At 37.5% G+C, this 20,866-nt stretch overlaps 1 pseudogene; it reads left to right on the forward strand.

Moving 5' to 3' along the window:
• Positions 1-5,204: 5,204 nt before the first annotated feature.
• The window catches only part of LOC121317685, a 41,107-nt pseudogene continuing 25,445 nt past the window's right edge, over positions 5,205-20,866 (forward strand).

Consider the following 20,866-nt stretch of genomic DNA (forward strand, 5'->3'; position numbering starts at 1 on the left):
ATATGGCAAGTTTACTTCTAAAGAAATTCTTCATACAACAATATGAGGTAGATTACTTATAGTTCCTTCATCAAGTTTCACAAAAAGTTTCACAAAAAGTTTCAATCCCACGTTGGCTTTCAATAAAACTTTCAATTCTCAATAGAATCAACAAAAAGCTGCAACAAAGTCTTCAGTCCTTGGTGTAGGATTCACAACAGTGCCCACCCACTCTGTCCTCTTCGCTGAATCTTTTAGCTACGCAGGTAACAGGGCACAGCTTCTTTTGGATACTGTGGTTTTAGGTGTACAGCAGACCTAGTTTGTCTGATAAAAATCTGGTTTGTCTGATAATAATCTTTGTAAGTTTTACGGCAGTCCTCTAGCGGGCCTCTGTCTCATTGCTTGTGGTCGTTGACTCGCTTGAAGCTTGCTTCCTCATCTTGGGTCCGTTTTAGGCAGATTCCCGGAGTTGCAGCTTTGCTTAGCAGAGTGAGAGCACCCTGTTTAGCATTTAATGTGGAGCACAAAATGTTTAGTTTTGCTTGGATAGTTAGACTTTTCACTCTGCTGATTAGCCACTTTCAAGAGATCATTTGTGTATCTTTGTAGTACATTGATGTTTTAATGTCCTTTTCCATTGGGACATCACTAGTTTATGTCTTCCTTGAGTCAAAATGAATGTTGTTGCACGTGTGAATTATCTATACATAATTCAACTGTCCGCTCAGCCTAATCCAGTCCAGGCGCGGGTCACCTAATTGGTAGGTCACATAGTTCAGTATGTCTGCAAGTAAGAGGCCCCCTTCTCAAGACACAGCAGTTTGCCCTGTTTCTCAAGATACAGTTTAATTAATGAATCCAGTTACATCTCTAATACACATTCGTGTATTATTTTCATATTTAGGGAATATTTTCCACAGTATTCTATACAATTTAAAATTTCCCATTGCCACCAAGGTTTTAATTGTGCAAATACCAATCAATAAAAACGTGATGTCTAAAACAGTAAGAAGAATATAAACTAATACAAATAAAGCCTCGATGTCAGGTCTTTATGACATTAACCAAAGTCTTGCTCAGTTCCAGTTTGTACATGTCCAGTATTGCAATACCGTTGGTTTAGAAAGTGAACAGAAATTCCACAGAGTGTCTCCCTTACAGGCTCACAGTACCCTCTGCAATGGCTCAGCCTTGATCACCATGCTGGCGTGCCTACAGATGTTAGTGGGAGAGTGAGAGAGAGAGAAAACTCAACCGCTTAGCCACCAACCAACTACAAGGCTAGCTCTTTGCTACACCTCTATGCCCCCTCTGGTAAATCAGTGTAATAAATCATTAAGCACCACAGATCTATGCCTTAGCCATATAGAGCTCTCGCACCAAGTTTGGCTGGAATAACGTTTTTTTTAACTCAGACCAGAGTGGGGTTAGCCATGGTGGTAATCACAGTGGCAGCTCACTCTGGTCTCCTTGGCAACGCGTCCTCTCTCTCTCTCTCCCAATCCTCTGGGCTGGCCTCCAGGGGTACTGCACTGTTCAAGAGAATAATACAGGGCAGCAGTATTTCTCCAACTGTCAAATGGTTATTTACTAACTTCCTGGCAGTTCCTTGTTTGTCAGCATATACAACTGAAGCTACTTCACTTTAGTTAGTGTCCATTAATATCAATTCACCGCATGTTATCATTTCCAAACAAAAGAAACAGTGTACTCCTCTGGTTTCTTTCCAGTGTTCTTCGTTGCCTGTTCTGGATACTGGTGCTTCACCTGGCATTATCCATTTCCTTGTGCTGCGTTCTCTGTGCAGTGAACTCTCCTGCACGATTTACTGCTCGCAATGCCCTGGTTCCTGTTCTCCATTCTCTGTGCTCCGTGCTCCGTGCTCCTCTCTGCATTCTCTCCTCTGCCTTCGCTGTCTCCTCTCTGTTTCTATCTGGTTTATATAAGCCGGTCTAATGCAATTGATCTCCTACAGGTGTGCTGGAATGCTGGACCTGGAGGTGATTGATGGTGGCTGGTTCCTTGGAAACCAAATCTGTGTTCCAACTGTCCCTCATTTAACCCTGTGTCAAAATATAAAACAACAATTAGTAACACAAATGAAATAATCAAAAGAAAATAAATGAATAGTGCATAACAAATCTACCCGTGGATATCAGGACTGCTCAGTCCCTGACCACCTTTTGGCGCCTCCTCAAGACACACCTCTTCAGACAGCATCTGTAAACCTCACAACTCTCAACCATATTGGACTATATAGCACCAACTGTGTCAGTACTTGTATCATCTGGTACTTGCACTTAACTGCTCCACACTTTACTGTATTCTACTATTAATATTTTCTGTATCTTGTACTTGGTAACCATATTCACGTTTTTTGTAATTGCTCTTATTCAAAATCATTCTTATCTATGTATTGTACTTACTGTACTTCTTAATGGAATTTACTCTTATAACCAAATATTTTTTTAAGTTTAACTGCTCTTAAATGTAATTGCTCTCAAATGTAATTATTTACCGGTACTGTATTTTTTATTTTCTCTCATTTGAACTTCCTCTTACTTACTACTGATTTTATTGTATTCTATAACTGCTGTTATTTGTAATGTGTTACTTTGTAACAACTGTAAGTCACCCTGGATAAGGGTGTCTGCTAATAAATAAATAATAATAATAATAATAATAATAATAATAATAATAATAATAATAATAATAATAATAATACACAAACAATTCAAACAATACACATACCATAAATCAAAACCAGTGATTGTGCCAATCTGCTAATTTATGAATTAAATGAATCCCTAATCATTTGGAAACAGTTGATGACATGAACAGGGCTGATTATACCAAAAATTACAAAAGCAACGTCAATGAGAAGTCATAAACTCAAAATGTTCAAGGGAGGACATGCTACTGCTGCAGATCTACACAACATACTACAAAAAATAGCTCAGTGCAGACACAAAAGAATGGACATTTTGCTAAGATATGTCGTAGCGCCCAGCGTAAACAACAAGTTACCAAAGTTACTGTGCCTGATTTGACTGTTTTGAATGTGCGTAGAAGCAGCCCTACATGCGTTGCTGATAAACTAACGTGTACTGTTACAGTTTCTGCTGAATCGGGAATACAACACCAAGCAATTAAATTGATCTTGGACACAGGCTCGGCAGTTTCCAAATTACCAGAAGCTATGCACACACAATGCTTTAGAAGTCTGCCACTTACTGAACCGAGATTACTTGTGAGTTACCTGATGAACCGCATACATGTGCTTGGCTGCTTGGGAGTAAATGTAACTTTCGATACCTACTGCATACCAGCTGAATTTTATGTTGTGCATGGTGTTGTGTCGATGGTGTTATGATGTGATTTTAGGCTGAGACCTCTTTGCTGCACTAAACATGCAAGTGGTAAAGGGGTGCATTGCTTCTACTCCAGCAAGCACTGACCCAAATTTCAACTGTCATGAAAGACTGCACAGAAGCAGCACTTGGCTGTGCGAAGGGATTTAATACTGTCACCCATTTGACAGTAACTGTATCAACTAGCATTCTCAGTAAGAGACACTACCACACAAGCTTAAAAAGCTATCTCAGAACAGCATCATAGAAAAAATAAAATCTTCTGAATGGCTTTTTCCAATAGTAGTGGTAAAAAAGATAGAAGGCATTCGTCTTTGAATGGACTTGAGGGAACCAAAAAAACCATGGTGATCAACAGCTGTCCACTTCCTCACAAGAAAGAAGTGTTAGCGAAACTTCAGGGAGAAAAAATGTTTTCTGCACTTGATCTATGAAGTGCATATCACCAAGTAATATTACACATGGACAGCGGAGATCTTACAGCATTTATTACACATGATGGACTGTTTCGGTTCAGACGTTTACCATATAGACTGTCATCAGTCTCAATGTTTTTCAAAGAATGATGTCATCGATCCTGAACAATCAGTGTGGAGTCCAGCGCTATCTGGGCGATGTTATAGTTTATGGAGAGACTCCAGAAGACTTGCAAATCCTACGCTCTTCCATAGGGCTTATGTCTTGGTATGCAAAGTTCATCCTGAATTACGCCTCAGTGGTAGAATCATTAAGAGCATTGCTTCATGAAACCGCAAGCTTTTCCTGGACAGCAGCTGCACACGCTAGTTACCTTTATCAGATGTCCAGATGGATGATGACGTAAACGTTGTTGTGATTATTTCAAGTACACTTAATGCAGATTCACAGGAACAATTCAGAGCTGTTTGCTTAGCATGCTCAATTCAACAAAAATTACAAGAATTCCTAACAACCAGATGGCCACATAATGCTAAATGTCTTGAACCTGCTTTACTGCCATATCTCCGCATACAGGACAAACTTTTTCTACAGGACGGATGTGTAAATAGAGGTACAATCAAAAATCATACACCTGGCTCACGAGACACATCAATAGCTTGTCCATAGCAAAAACAGCAACTAAGGGATTTGAACTGGAGGCCCAGACTGGGTGCTTAAGTTGAAGCTGCTATAAACTCTTGCATTACCTGTCAACTCAACGACAAAATGACAGTGACACATGCACTGCCATTACAGCTTGTCCCTATCCCTGACTCTGCATGAGAAAAGCTAGCAATTGACATTGTTGGACCATTTGACAGTGTCCCACTTGACTGTTGCTATGCTCAAATACTGATTAACTACTTCAGTAAATGGCCGGAAATAGCATTTACTTCCCAAGTCACTTCTGCTACTGTAATCACCTTTCTGTCTACCATCTTCAGTAGAGAGGGGAACCCGAAAGAACTGGTTTCTGACAATGGATCTCAATTCACCTCCTGGGGAATTCAAAGCTTTTCTATCAGACAGAACATTCTACACAGAAAGTCATCCACGTATTATCCGCAAGCAAACTGAGAAATCGAAAGTTTCAATATACAAGTTTCAACAGTCTTAAAGGGAGCTTCCATAAAGCTAATCTAGAAGGAAAGGCTTGGTTGGAAAACCTTCAAAACTGACTTCTTAGAAACATACAGAGCTACTCGCCTTGCCACAATGCAAATGTCACCTGCTGAATTACTACAAGGAAGAGAAAGGCATACAAAGTTAAATGTGGCTGGTTTATGAATGCCTAAGCCTGACATACCTGCACAACTGGATGTACAACAGACCATCCAACAGAAACAGCAAAATTACAAGACATAAACAGACAAGAGTCAGGGTGCCAAGACCATGAAATTTGAATGTGGTTCACTTGTAAGAGTACAAAAGCCTGGAAACTTGTTGAAAGGACAATCCAAGTTCACATCACCTGTCAGGATTGTTGAGAAAAAAGGACTTTACGCCTACAAGCTGTCAGATGGGTTGATATGGAATGCTACTCACCTTGCTCTTGCTTACCTAGAACAAAATGAAGATGACATCACCTTACCTCCACCTCTAAAGGACACCCAACCTGAAATTGTGCCAGATGACTGTCAGACACAACCAGCGGCATGGACTAAGGACTATGTATGTAAACACTGCATTAAAAACAATTAGAATACAGTTTCATCTTTAGTCATAACTGTTGATTCCCTAAGTATTCATTAATAAGTTACTAGTTAATGCTTAGTTTGTTAGTTTGTGCATATTTTATAATTCTTGAAAAAGTTATTTAATTACTGCTGTTTTTCCAAAATAGGTAATGTACTTTCTTTCCAGAACAAAGGGAATATGTGGTGTTGTAGTACTGAGGCTTGACAGTAGATGGCACTGTTAATGTGATGACGTCCTGAAACTGTGTAGATTGATGTAGACTAGGACAGGGTTTCTAAATCCTGGTCCTGGGGAACCCCTGTGTCTGCTGGTTTTCATTCTGAGTTCTCAGTTACTTAATCAGACCATTAATTGAACTAATCATGTACTTAATTAAACCTTTTTAATTGTTCTCAGCGCCTAAAAAATTGCAGATTTCAAGTTACTTATCAAATTATATAGTTAGCTTGAAATCTGTAACATTTTAAAATCTGAAAACAATTAAAAAGGACTAATTAAGCTAATGAATAGTTCAATTAGTCCAATTAAGGGTTCAATTAAGTAATTGAGAACTCAGTTGGAGTGAAAACCAGCAGGCACAGGGGGTCCCCCAGGACCAGGATTGGGAAGCCCTGGACTAGGAGACAGCGTGGTCTACTTATGGAGTTTGTACTTATGGATGGTCGAAATAAACTGATTTAGACTCATACCGGCTTATTGATTTACTGCCCTACACAACACATCCATACATACATAGGAGGAAACATGTGAAAACACCATTGCATTAGCAAAAGTGTCAACAGTTTTTTAACATTTTACAAGCCCTTAAAGAGCAACAATTTATTATGGGTAATAAATATCATATACAGTACACCCTTACTATAACAAACCTGTTGGGGTTCAAGCCTTTTGTTTTCTGATAGCTTCCCCATAGCAATAGCGTTTTCACAATGAAGATATAAACTGTTTATTTAGTTATTTATATATATATATATATATATATATATATATATATATATATATATATATATATATATATATATATATATATATATACACACACACACACACACACACACACATATATATATATATATATATATATATATATATATAATATATATATATATAATATAATTATAAATATAATATAATATATACCCCCAAGTAATTTTTAAATTTTTCCCGGTTCAGGGGCCAGGTTCATTCTAGCCGAAGGTTCATTATAATGAAGGCCATTATAGCGAGGGTATACTGTATGTTTTAAAAAGACACTTGAAACATCACAGTTCTTGTATGTATTTCTTGTTGTTTACAATCAGTTTGTATAATTCCTATTGTAAACATCCCATTGTGGTTTAAAAAGTTTAACAAGAATACATTGATTTAAAAGGATAACTATGATATTTTAAAGCGGTACCTCTTAAATTGAAAAACACATATACAGCACCACTGGGAAGCTGAGTTGAATTTCTCCATTGAATTCCCCTTTTGTATATTTGTATATGTATGTATGTATCTCAGGTGATACACAATGTGAATATATATATATATATATATATATATATATATATATATATATATATATATATATATATGTGTGTGTGTGTGTGTGTGTGTGTGTGTGTGTGTGTGTGTGTGTTTTTTGTTTTTTTTTAAATACAAACATACATGGCCGCTGCTTTATAATAAACACAACCAGTCATTTAATTTTTTTCAGATAGTTGAAAATGTCACTTTACATCATCGTTAAGTTTACTCTGCTAGTATCCAATAAGAAGCTAATCTACCATAGCTGAAATTTAAATGTAACCCATGGCTTCCTTTTATGGTTAAATAACATAATTTGATGATTAGATAGCATTATGAAACGTAAAGGTAACTCTGCTAATCTGGCCTTCACAACATGACAACCATTTTTATTCCTAGTTATACCCCAGAATGGATTGAGGTCACCAGGGCGGATGACATGATACATTTGCACTTCAGTTTTCCCGAAACAATTGCTGCTATATCTACAGGGATGCATTATTAGGATAGTTAAAGAAAACATGACTGAAGTATGAAAATCATTTTGAGCATTGATATTAATACATGACTTGTATTATGTGCCTGGGGTAAACAAAAACTAGTCAAGATTCAATTTATATTTACCACTGCTTAATAAAAAATGTCACAAATTAAATATTTATATGTGACACTGTTTTGATCCCTCTGGATCTTTTGCTTTGCACCTGCTCCAAACATAACAGATTTTTCATGTCAGCATGAAGGTGCAGCATCACTGTGCTATTTGTGTATAAAAAGACTACAGCTTATACAAATTCTCACTTTATATACATTAGTTTTTAGATCTCATTACAAGCAAGCATTCTACCCACGCCACACTTTTGCTGACAAACAGCACTTGTAGCAGCAGCTTATATCAAACTACAAGATTTGGTAGCCTACTGTTAAATTATTGTCTTACAAATAAAATTAGCATGCACCGTTAGATAAGTTTTCCTGATTTTGCAGACTGAAAAAACTAAGAAAGAAAAAAAAGGCAGTTGTGCAGCAAAAATGCAAAGGCTGAACGATGACAATTCAGGCACCATGTTCAGTTTAAACAGATAAAACATAATCTACGTACACAAAAAGGACATTTATATGGCAGCCCTTATCCTTTTAAATAAAAGCCTGACCTACAAGGTGCATAGGCAGTGCAAGTAAGCAAAGGTTGTTTACTTCTTAAAAATGGCGCCTCAAAAAGGATTCTATTGTATAATTGAAAATCATTATTTTCTCTATTTGTTTGAAAGAAAATGCGAGTGTAACAGGGTGAGCAGCCCTGTACAGTTATTTTTGGAACAGGGTTTCCACCTCTATCCCTGTGCAGTTTATTTTGCATTTGTCTTATGATTTATTTATGTAAGTATTTGTATATATGACGGTGTGGCCGTGCGCTTTGTTTTGTTATTGTTTTTGTATTTGTTTTGCAGCGTGGATGGAAAGCCCCATCCACATTAAAAACCCGTGCAGAAGGTGGCCATCTCCCGAATTAATTAAGTGATTAATTAGTTGCCTAATGGTCACCTGTATAAAAACCCTGCAGTTTTCCTTGCTTGTGGCTGGGTGTTCAGAGGCAGAACAAGAGCGAAATAGAAATAGAAATATAAAATACAGGATCATTGATAGCAATCTGCCCAGCCTGACCTGTGTGAGTAGTTTATTTTGTGTTTGTGATTTGTTTTATTTAAAACCTTTATTTTCGCTCTGTGAGCAGTGTTTATTTTTGTTCAAATATCTTATTTATTTTTGTGTTAAAAATAAAACGGCGCACCACGTGTCTCTTTCTTTGAACTGCAGTTACCTGTTTGTTATTCTTCCAGCCTCTGGCCTGATGTCACCTCAGAGACACTTCCTGTCACAGGTTTTATTATGACAGATAAACAACAGTGATATGTTTTGTCATACTTTGGCTTTCATGGTTAGAAAACCAAAAAAACATGTCATATCTAAAATAGCAAATTTATTACGAAAATCAAAGAATTTAACCAGATTGCTTTGCAAGGGGGTCAGGAGCCCTTTTGAGAGTGTTTGTGGCAAGTTTAGGTTGTTTACCCCTGTTCTACAACAAAGACTGGAGATAGGATGTGAAATTTAAAGACTACTTCAGCCTGACTTCTGTCTCAAACATGACAGGCGACATTCCCTTCAGCACAGCAGAGTCTGCTTCCCTTTGTATAAAGCAGTGCACACTTAGATCCTTTTCTGAGCTGCTCGTTCGACTGTCGAAGCAGGTACGGGCCTGCCAGGTGCCAGTCGGGAGGGAAGCCTGCAGCTATCCTGGCCCAGACATCCCCATAGGACTCACTGTGCAACAGGGATTGTCTCGAATAATGGGATTAGTCCTTAGGAAGGGTGGTTTCTTTAATAGCAAATCTAATAGAGGATATGTTTAGCTTTGCCAAGGGGGGGAAGTACAGTGTGCACTTCAAATAAAGCATAAAAGATTAATTTTTCGTGATTTAGTCCTAACAAGTCAGGACAACAGAAAATGAATAATCACATACTAATGATTGGTTGTATTATGAGGCATTAAAGATGTAACAAGCTTTATAAAATTAAGAGTGAATGTTAAGTTACAGAATCGAGTAAAATAAACGAAAACCCATTCATGAAATCTCTAGTTATTATTAAAAATGACAGGTCTCCTAACTCAGGACCTCAGCGTTACCAATAAAGAGGCCATTCTGATGGAATATTCATTGTTCTTTATTCACAAGCTTCTTAAAGAGCCTTGTGAAAAGATCATGTTTTTATGTGCAAGCTCTTGGTTTGGAAAGCCAATGGAGTTTATTTTAATTAACGAAACAATAGCAGATATTAATACCGCTGCTCTCTTTCCACCATGTTATTGTATTTAGTGATGGTAATAATGTTTGAATACAGTACATATATCAAAACAATCATGATTATATTGAAATGTGTTCATAGGTCATGTCACAAAGTAAAGTACCTTAATGCATTTGTTTAAACACTGCATGGTGTTCAACAGAACAAGCTTTGGCTAAATTGAACAATGCTAAGTGATAGACTGATCAAAGTGCAATTTGCACCATTTATTGTGAGAGTAAAAACATAACATCAGGGGCTCCTGTGTGGCACATTCAGCAAAGGTGCTCCACATGGAGTGCAGGATGCACCCCATAGCCTGGAGGTCACTGGTTCAAGTCCAGGCTATTCCATTACCAGTCATGGATGGGAGCTCACAGGGGACAGTGCACAATTGGCTGAACACCACCTGGAGTGGGGAGGGCTCAGGTTGGCCAGGGTGTCCACAGGCTCACCATGCAACAGTGACCCATCTAGACTGGCCAGGCACCTGCAAGCAGCCCAGAGCTACATGGTCCTCTGATGCTGTAACTCTGAAGTAGTTGCATGGCAGGGATGCAGAGTGAAAAGAAGCTGACAGAAATACATTTCAGAGGACACATGTGTTTGTCTTTTTTTCATTTAATGGCATTTTACAGTAAACCTCATGATAATTCTTTGCCTTTGTGTTTATGGTTTGTATTCTACCTAATGAGAAGTCCTAATATAATGGCATTTTGGGTCAAATAGAAGCCAGAAGTCATACACCCTGTCCACAGAGCTATTGGGAGACTTTCGTGACATCAAGTCTGTTTTCTAAACTTTTGTTTCTTTCACCTGTCGACAGTGATGTGCTTTGAAGAATAACTAGCCTAGTTAATTGTAAACTAAGAAAAACTAATTTCGATCCCAGTGTTTGGACAGGTACTGAAATATTCACCTGCCCTGGTCAGACATTTACCCACCAGGGACTGTTGGATGGATTAAGCTTGGACCCCAGAAATGGGATTATCATTTTTGTGACAGCTGTCAAGGAATGTGAGAGCACTGAGACATGGCATTCTGTCCATAGCCTGTAGCTAAACATCGGTCCCCTTTGGTATTATAAAACAGAAAAAGAAAAATTACGATAAGAAAAAAATAAACAAAAGAAAAACACTCTTAAGCTTTCTAGGGTATAACGTTGCTTTTTTCCCACCCATGGCAATTTCAAATAGCTGGGACTGAATTAATTCACTTTTGACAGATACGTTTATGTATATTACATCTATTGCAAACCCCCTTTTAAAAGTGTACCATTCATTTTAAATAATTTTGCAGTGTTAATTTAACTTAAATGACTATTAACTGAGCAATCTACATTCACTGTTTGTCCTTCATCACTATAAAATTGATGGTATCTAATTTTGAGTTTATTGACAAAAGCTAAAAAAAAGGCTTACAGTATATTGTGTATTGGGGACAAACCTAGAATTGGCTTGCAAACTTTATTTTCCAACTGATGCTAGATCCCCTTTTGCCCAGCCATATATTGGATTTTAGTCCAAAGCACAATTAAAAGAACATGGGCTATTAATGTTCTAATTTCCAAATCAACTTGACTGCATTGTTCTAAAGATATCAGAAAAAGGAGCTGAAAGATAAATGTTTCTATAAGTCATTATGAACGTTAATAGAGTTAATTATGGACAGATGTACCATGTACACTCAAAACAACAGTTGCTTATTGTTAAAGTTAACTGAATATGAGGCTCAGACAGACAAAATGATTCTTGGTGATAAATCTCCCTCCCGACCTGTGATGGCACCTTGTAAAGGGAACAGAGTGCCCTGGACTGGATGGCCAGAAAATTAGGTGGAAGTCGGCCATCTAGAAAGGGGGCAGAGCTATGGTACACCAAGTCATCAACCTGGAAGGGAAGTGATGTGCCAGCCGCGGATTGGAGGAACAGTTGCAATCGTTAACCAAGGGGGTGTGATTGATGGTATATAAGGGGACATAGCGAGGTGATAAAATCTAAAAAATATTGTTGTTTTCTGTTATTAGATGGCTAACATGATCCAGAGCTGTCACTACAGGCCAGCACAAAACCTAGACAACACTGCACTTGTTCACGATAACTGTTATTTCCACCCTGAACACTACAGCATTCACTTTGAACTGGTGACCGTGTTTGTGTTAACTGTGTGTTTAAATACTGTGTTTATTGTTTTGGGACTGAACCCATGGATTTAACTGAGCAATGCACAACGTTGTGTATTGCCAGTTCTCATTATTCTCTACTGTTGTCATCAGACTGGATTATAAATAGACCATAATTTCACCAGTACTTTGTTGTTTGTCATTGTCTTAAGCACTGCATCACCTCTACACTGCAAACCACTTTGCCACAGAGGCACATCATTGTTTTAGTTCACAGTGTATGAAATTCCCATCCTGTAACCTCAGGACCAGATAAGACCCTTTATCTTTGTAGCACTAACCTCTGTAACTTTTTGTAATAAAGAAGGGACTTTTTAAATTGAAAGCACTGGGTTTTCTGCAGCGGGAATATGGTATTCTTATTTGGAGGTTTTAAAGCCTGTGTAGTTTGTCTTGTTAGTAACATCTGCTGTTTGTTGGCCTCGGTCACTCCAGGCTGGCCAGAGGCAGCAATAATATTTGCTGAATGGTTAGAGGTCCCTATTCTGTAGAATTAGTGGCTGCTTCTCTGAGCTTGCCCTGCACTCTTAGCTGTGAAAGCCTGTGTAAAGAAGTGTGATGAGTGAAAAGACTCAAACTTATAACCTTTTATCTATTATTCTGCTATAATTGGCACAAATAATACACCCATAAGTTGCTACTTCGTGTGACACTTGTGTGTATATTTTTGTATCTGCTTTTACCAAGGATTTAGGAACATTATTAAAAATTCACAGACTTTATGGAGTCTTCTTGGCATGCAAAGTGAGGGATTTATTCAAGGTCTTAATGGTATGATGTTAATTGCCTTATGAAAAACTGAGACATAAAATAGGTTAACCCTAAAGGAGAACAGGACTTAGAGAATAAGCAAATGCTTGCCACTCTGAGATGCTAACAATGGCCTCTAGTGTGAGGATTATATGTAAATGGGAGTAAATTTCAGGACAAATGTCTGTTATAGATGAATTTCTTGCAGTTTTATCAGGTTCAGTTTGGGCTTTGGCAGGGCTAAAGGATTAAAGGATCTCGAACTCTGGCCACATTTTTCTTCTCACTTACCTACCTCTAGTCTTTACCATATCACTCTGGGCTTTACAGTGCTTTTCTATGCTTTACCATGATTTCACTGTGATTTATTATACTTCACCATGCTTTTACTATGGGAAACTTTTATAAGGGTAACTGCAACAAGAGTCATCTTTCTCAGGATGTAGAACTGAGGTTGAAAAATGTGTTCTTTTTTCAGTTCTTAGAACTTTTATTCTCCGTACGTCAGCTGGGATGATGTAATCAAGGATTAAATATGTCTGGCACCCTCGTAGCATAATATAACTGGATGATGTGTCTTTTACAACATCAGTGGCGCATTAATAATCTGAATTTTCTGCACTGAATGAACAAGTAGTGTCACTTTAAAAGAGCGCCTGAGCCACTCCTTTAGAATCAATCTATGGCATCACTTTACTGTAGTTAGGGGTGTTCACTTTTATACAGAACCCTATACTATTTTGTTTGAATTTGTAAACAGCTGTTTCCTAGATACAAATGCCCTTGAATTTGAATATAGGCCTGTCACGAATAGACTTGTGGGTGACGTCAGACCAGGAAGGAGACACACAGGACTGGGGTATGGAAGTGCTGATTCGCATGCTTATTAACTAAATAAAAAGAGTAAACAAAACAAAACACTTAAAAACGGCACGGTGGCCAAAACAGGCATGGAACAAAACAAACAAGTATCGTGCTGGTGTGTAGCCAGCACACGTAGCAATTGTTATTTCTTTATTTCAGTTCTCTTTACTCACGTTCTGCCTCTGAACAACCAACCTGGTTCAGCCAAAGCTGCAGGTTTTTATACACGTGACCATCTCCAGATTAGCAATACATTTCAATCTGGAGACGATCACATTCTACATGAGTGTCGTATGGATGGAAAATTTTAACCGCACCCAAGCTGCAAAACAACAATAACAAAACATTGTGTTTTTACACACTAAACAAATATATTTTAAACAATAATACAAAATACACACAGGGGCGGGATTTACCCCGTCACAAGGCCTTTTTATTTATTGTATTATAATTATTTATTTCTTAGCAGACACCCTTACCCATGCGACTTATAATTGTATACAAAAAATACATATCAAGAATTACAGTACAATTAATAGCAAGATACAAAATACATTGACTTCAGTACTAATCAGAGCAAATGCAAAACATAGTACGATTTGCTATCGGCGCAGTTCAAGAGCAGGTAACAGTGTTGATAGTTACATCAGTGTCAGTATTTTAAAGGTGGGGTGCAATGACATAAGAAAAAGTCATTGTTGAGCAGCTAAACTTTCTGTGCATGTTCTGAAAGTCTCATTCACGTTCGTTACTCATAAAGTGGAAAACAAGGCAAATTTGTGGTTAGAACGTTTTCAAAAACCTTTGAGACCTCAACCCAAGAGAAAACGCGAGCGTGATATCACACCAGGACATTCACTGGTGTAAACAAATGCAATAGATGGAGGACAAAAGTGAAAGCGATGTTACCGGTTCGGATGTTTTAGCATCTTAAATCAAGTAGATCAGAAATGTTGGTCTTGTGCTTCATTTATATTGGTTTCACAATGTAAAAAAAAAAAAAAAAAAAAAAAAAAAAAAAAAAAAGCTTGTTTCATTTGCACTTACTTCTCTCTCTCTCTTCCGTGGTTTGCTGCAGTAGCACATGGCAGTTTTTTTTGTGCGTCAGTTTCAGTTGATATAATTCTGAACTCCAGGTCAAATAAAAAACAAGCACTTGGTTGGAAAAGCCCTTGAAAACATTTACAGCATTTAGCAACATATTTCATGCTTCTGTACGCCCTAAATATTCTTTATTTAATGTAAAATATAATTACTTCTTAACAAAGACAACTTGACTACCTACAGTAATTGAATTTTGACAAGCTGTCAACCACACCTGACGAAACTCCTTTACATTCCTTTAATGGCAATAATGCTTGAGGCTTTGGGAGCAAAACCTGCTTCTAATCAGCAGTGAATCGCAAAGGGACAAAAAAGAAGAAACATAAATACATAAGAGATCAGGAGGATATAGTTGTAAAATTACAGTCCCTGTTGCAATACTTTTTCAGTATGTATCAATATGCTTCTTTTTTTAAAAAAATGGAATCCCTCAATATGAATATGCTGCTTTTATACAGTACTTTACAGAATACATTGGCCACTGATGGTTTTTGTAGCTAATTAATGAGTCATGAGCTGGACAGTCCATTTACAAAACGTATGTGCTGCATTTCAGTTATTTCTTGTTTCTTTTTGTATATTTCTGGTGAGCAAATGCTCAGCTAAATAATACATGCTTTTTTTTTGCAGGAAACCTATTAATCAGCATCCCTTAGAACATCATTTATTTCATTTCTGATTTGTCACTTTTTATTTTGGACAGTGTAGCAAATTTCGCACCCTGCAACATTAGGACCAGATAAGACCCCCACCCCTTAATCACCAGACTCTTAGCACTAACCCTGTGACTTGTAATAAAAAACTGATCTTTTACATTGAAAGCACAGATTTTTCAAAAGCAGCTGTACATCAGCAGTTTCTGCAGCGGTTATATATATATATATATATATATATATATATATATATATATATATATATATATATATATGGTCATTTAGCTTTATTTGGAGTTTTTGAAGCATATGTAGTCTGCTGTTTGTTGGCCTCAGTCACTCCAGGCTGGCCAGAGGCAGCAATAATATTTTGCCTGAGGGTGCTGAATGGTTAGAGGTCCCTTTTCTGTAGAACTAGTGACTGCTCCTCTGAGCTTGCCTGCCCTCTTAGCTGTGAAAGCCTGTGTAAAGAAGTGTGAGGAATGAAAAAAACTCAAACTTACAGCCTTTTATCTATTATTCTGCTATAAATGGCACACATAATACAAACATGATATTATATTTCCTTTGACAGTGAGTGCAGTCTACTGTAATCTCCCTATCTGGTTTGCAATATGCAAACATTTTGTATAAATTAATTGGAATATAGATCTCCTGCTAGTATCAGTGAGGGCTGTGCAAACTAGAAAAAAATGTCGAAAGAAACTGGAAGCTTTGAAGAAGAGGATGTTTAAAGATGTTTTGGGCTGTATGAAGAGGAGAAAAATTAATAAAGCTGGCAATATGGTTTATCAGGATTTTTGGTGTACAAAATAGAAACTTTCAATATGTAGCAGACAATTTTGCATTAATTAACTATCCCTCAGATTACTGAATACTGTACTTTACAAATGGCATTGCCCAGTCTGCAGGTGCTTTTGTATCCAAGACTGCCTGGTGGAACTGTCACAGAAATCATAATTTAGAGGTATTAACCATGGATCTACTGGTCACACATCCTTCCAAACGCCTTGCAGGCATGGTAAGTTGAATGAATGCTCTCACCCCCAAAGCACTGTGCTAGGGCAGGTGGTTTTAATTTTTGGTTCAACTCCTTTATAAGATCAGATAGATAAAGTAAACCTGCTAGCAGACATGGAAATCCTATCAGGGCTATATATAGATGATCTTTGTCTTGCACTGGCAGCTTTCAAAAAACCCTAAATGAGAAAAACCACAAGGAATAATGTGTTTTATAAAACTGTTACCTTTTAACTTTAAGTATATCTGTCTGTTAGCCTGTTTGGAGGTCTCACAATCGAAGATTTCTTGGTTAACCAGCTTTAAGAGGATATCTTGTATGTTATTCCCTTTTCTTTGTTTCAAGAGAATCAAGTTTCCCTTCACAATAAGATGTGTTTTTCCTGAGCTGGACTTGTGCTCCTTGAAGAATACCTTGCATGTCAGAGGTAGTTCATCCGGCGATTATTTGTCTGCACCTTTTCACCATACATACTAATTTAAATTGGTGGCATTTTCACTTCATGTTCTTCATAAAGGAGTCCTTGTTATGCTTCTTAAATCGATTCACCTTGTGTAGTCAGGCTGTGATTGAACAGGTGATGCTTCAATGTTTTAATAAAGTACTCTCCAAAATTGTCATATAGTTTAAATATATAAACCTTTTTAGATGGCATCTCCCTTGTCAAATGATCTTCACTGATCAGTAGCATTGCAGTAGCTGGAGTGAGGGTGTTTTTGTTCATGCTTGAATATTCTTTCAAAATTCAAACACATATTTCAATGTTCAATCATCTGAGAAATGTAAAATTAGGACCATATTATAGTAAAGAAATCTCTAAGGAGTGACAAAAAAAAAAAAAAAAAAAAAACATGTCTGTATTGACTTTCCATTGCATGATAACTTTTGATACAGTCATTTATAAATTCTGTTTCATGAATGAATATGAACATGGTCATTTGTGCCTCCAAATACATTTCAAGCAGTATTTGTTTGAGTGTTCAAATATTTGACGATGTGGTGAGAACTAATAAACATGGGTAATTGTGATGGAGAGCAAATGAATCCGAATCAACAATCTCCCTCTCGACCGGTGAGGGCACTGTACAACAGGAGCTGCGGGCTTCCTACTGAATGGTTGGGCAGTTTAACCCGGGGACGGTCGGGAGCCCGCCATTCAGGAAGAGGGCGGCGTTACGGTACCTGGAGTCATCGCCCTAGTACGGTGAGCGAAGTTTCAGTCATGAATTGGGGGAGACGTGATTAAACTAGCTATCGGAGGGGGCGGGGCTTAGGGTACTTTAGGGGGAGGTGACGCCGTAATCAGCTCCTTTGTTGTGGTTAATGGGGGGGGAGGCAAGGACGGAATCTTGATTGAAGTGTATGTTCATTGAGAAGTGTTGTGTTTATTTTGACAGACGGCTGATAGGAAGATGGAGCTGCAGCGAGAAGCCCGGACCTGAACGCGCACGAGCACCAGCATTCAGAGCACCGCACCTGCACCAGAGCACCCAGTCTGGAGACGTGTTTTGTGTTTATTATTTCGGGACTGCAACCCCTTTGTTTTGTAGCTGGTAATACCCATTGATGGGTAGAGCCAGCTTTATTATTTGAGTCCAGTTTTCACTGGCAATACCCATTGCTGGGTTGAGCCAGCTTTATTATTTGAAACCCGGTTTAAAAGGGCATTAAAGAAACCTGACCAGTAAACTTTGTGTTTGTCCTTTGATGGAGCACCTCAAATCACCTATACACCGGAGCACTACAAACCATTGCAGAACCATGGTACTATATCAGTACCATTGGCTGTAGTGTTTGTTCCAAATCCATTGTGTTGCCATTGCTTTATTCAGGGTAAAATACACTGTCCTTAAAAACCAGGATATGATCCTTATCCTAGGATAAGTCTTTAAAAAGGCTTATGCCTGCTGTTTGCTTTACCTATACCTGAAAAAATAGTGGCCACTGAGCTCTACTTGTAAAATCACCCCTGTAAAAGTTTCAGCAGGATTATGAATTAAAAAGTGCCTCGGGGATATTTGTGCCTTTACACGTGAGTTGGATTCACATTATGTTAACATGACAGAAAGGGATTATTAGATTAAATAAAATACAGTTATTGTAGCTTAGAGATATATTAAGATATGCATTTAATGAAAATAATGTATATTTTATTAAAAAAAAAAAAAAAAAAAAAAAAAAAAAAAAAAAACAACATTCCATATGTTCAAAAATAGGTTCCCAACATTGATTATAATAAAGTGTTTTTAATGCATTTAATGATAGGCCCAATTGTTTTATATATTTATAAAAAAAGGGAAAACAAGGTTGACAGGATAACAAAGGTTTAAACATAAAATTCCAGATTTTCAAACCAGAGGCTGGTATATATTGTACTAGGATTCTTACAATATTGTGGAAGAATCCAATCCCAACTATTTTATTGAAATATTACTATAGTTATCCAGGATTGTTTTGGCTGGGAGTGAGGCCTGATCTCTCCTGTCAAGACTTCTCTGTGGTGTTGGCCAGACAAGGCATACCCTTCTCAACCACCAAATTGCTGAGACCCAGGTAAACTGTACAATGCAGAGTGTATAGTAACACACACCCTACAGGAGGGCGGGACCAGTAACATAATGGAACCCAAAGTTCTTTACCATGATTCAAAACAGAAACCATGTACACAGGTGGCCAGAAAGGAAACCTGTTCCACAGTACTTTCAGTTCCTTACCCTCCCCATAAGTGTTAATTATAGTTATTAGCCATCTTTCATTTTGGCATGTGTTCACTTGAGGTTTACTTACATTTTGTAGGAATGACTATTCAGATACCAGGAAATAAAGTAGGCACTCGTGAGGCAATGTTATGCAAAAGAGAGGAACCATACGACGTGCTGAGCGGTCAACTCTGCTGTCAGGCATAAAGCTGTCAGTTTGTTGTAAAATAGGTAGAGAATGTATTGTTGTTTGAAAGGGGGTTAACAGTGGGTGTTAAAACATTTTATCAAAATAATTTATTGCAAGCTATTTTGGGGAATTGCACTGAAATAAATAAAGGTGTCAATATTTGTGGGCACCACTGTATTTAATGTACCCATGCTGGAGGGAGAGAGAACGACCCCCTCCTCAAGAAAAGAAAAATGATCAGCGATGGAAATTGACCCTGTTTTTTGTTTTTTTTTGATGCCATGAAAAATAATATCAGCAATTTCTAAGAAGCTGATTGCATTAGAGAAAAGAAAATTGCCCTCCCGGTTCAATGTTTTGATGGGCATAGCGGTCTGCCTTTCTTAAAATTTAATGCTGCACATCCACCCCCCTCCGCTGCTCTTATCTCTCTGGACATGTGAAGATAATGATTGTTTATCATGTAGTGTGAAACTGCTGATCTGTTCAGTTCTAACAGTGAGTGTTATTTTGTCCACACAGATACAGATATTGGCACTTATCAGTACTATGATAAAGAAAATACAGGTGAAAAAAAACCCATCCTTTTTCTTTATTTTCTGTTTTCTGTTGCAACAAAGTACTGGTAATATTCCATAAGATCAAATCAAGTGGAGGTTTTCTAAATGTTTGCAGTTGTCAGTACTGAATTAATCTTAAGTTATCACAAAGACATTGGCGATACAATGGCTGGTAGCACAAGGGATTGCAATTTCAAATTTTGCAATACCAAGGCTATCAATCATTTCAAACTGGCAATGCAAGACAGTTCCTTGGCACAATATAAGTGTACAGTACTAATTATCAGGGACAATGTTCAATAGTTCCAATTCTATAGTTTTCTGTAACGTTGTGGTCTTTCAATGGTTTCTTCAAGGCTAAAATACAGCTGGTATTTTTTTGCTTTCTTAGGAAAAAGTGATTTTGCAATGCTGCACTAGTATTTATTAACATATTTTAACAGGCAGTATTTCTGTGGAAATGTTTGCATTTTCAGTGAAATTAAAGCCGAAATATTAACAAGTGTTTGCCTAACAGCTATTAATATTAATATATACATACAGTGGTTTTCAGAAGTATTTACCCCCTACCAATGTCACATTTTGTTGAATTACAAATAATTTATGCACAGTTTTTCAAACAAACTTTTTTTATTCAAAGCTGTAGTGGTTAAACTAAACACAGTTATATGAGGAGGAGGATGATGTTAAATGTCAGCAAAACTTGCAAAGAAAATGTACAAAATGAAATTTACTGGTTGCATAAATATTCATTCCCTTAAGTCAGTACTTGGTAGAAGCACCTTTTGCAGCAATTACTGCTGGGTGTCTTTTTGGATAGGTCTCTGCTAGCTTTGCATAGTAGGATGGTGACATTTTTGTCCATTCTTCATGGGAAAATTGCTCCAGTTCTGATAAGTTTGTTGGGGATTGTCAATGGGCTGCAATCTTCAAGTCTCGCCATAAATTTTTGATTGGATTCAAGTCAGGAATTTGAC

The sequence above is a fragment of the Polyodon spathula genome, chromosome 6, assembly GCF_017654505.1.
Source record: "Polyodon spathula isolate WHYD16114869_AA chromosome 6, ASM1765450v1, whole genome shotgun sequence".
NCBI lineage: Eukaryota > Metazoa > Chordata > Actinopteri > Acipenseriformes > Polyodontidae > Polyodon > Polyodon spathula.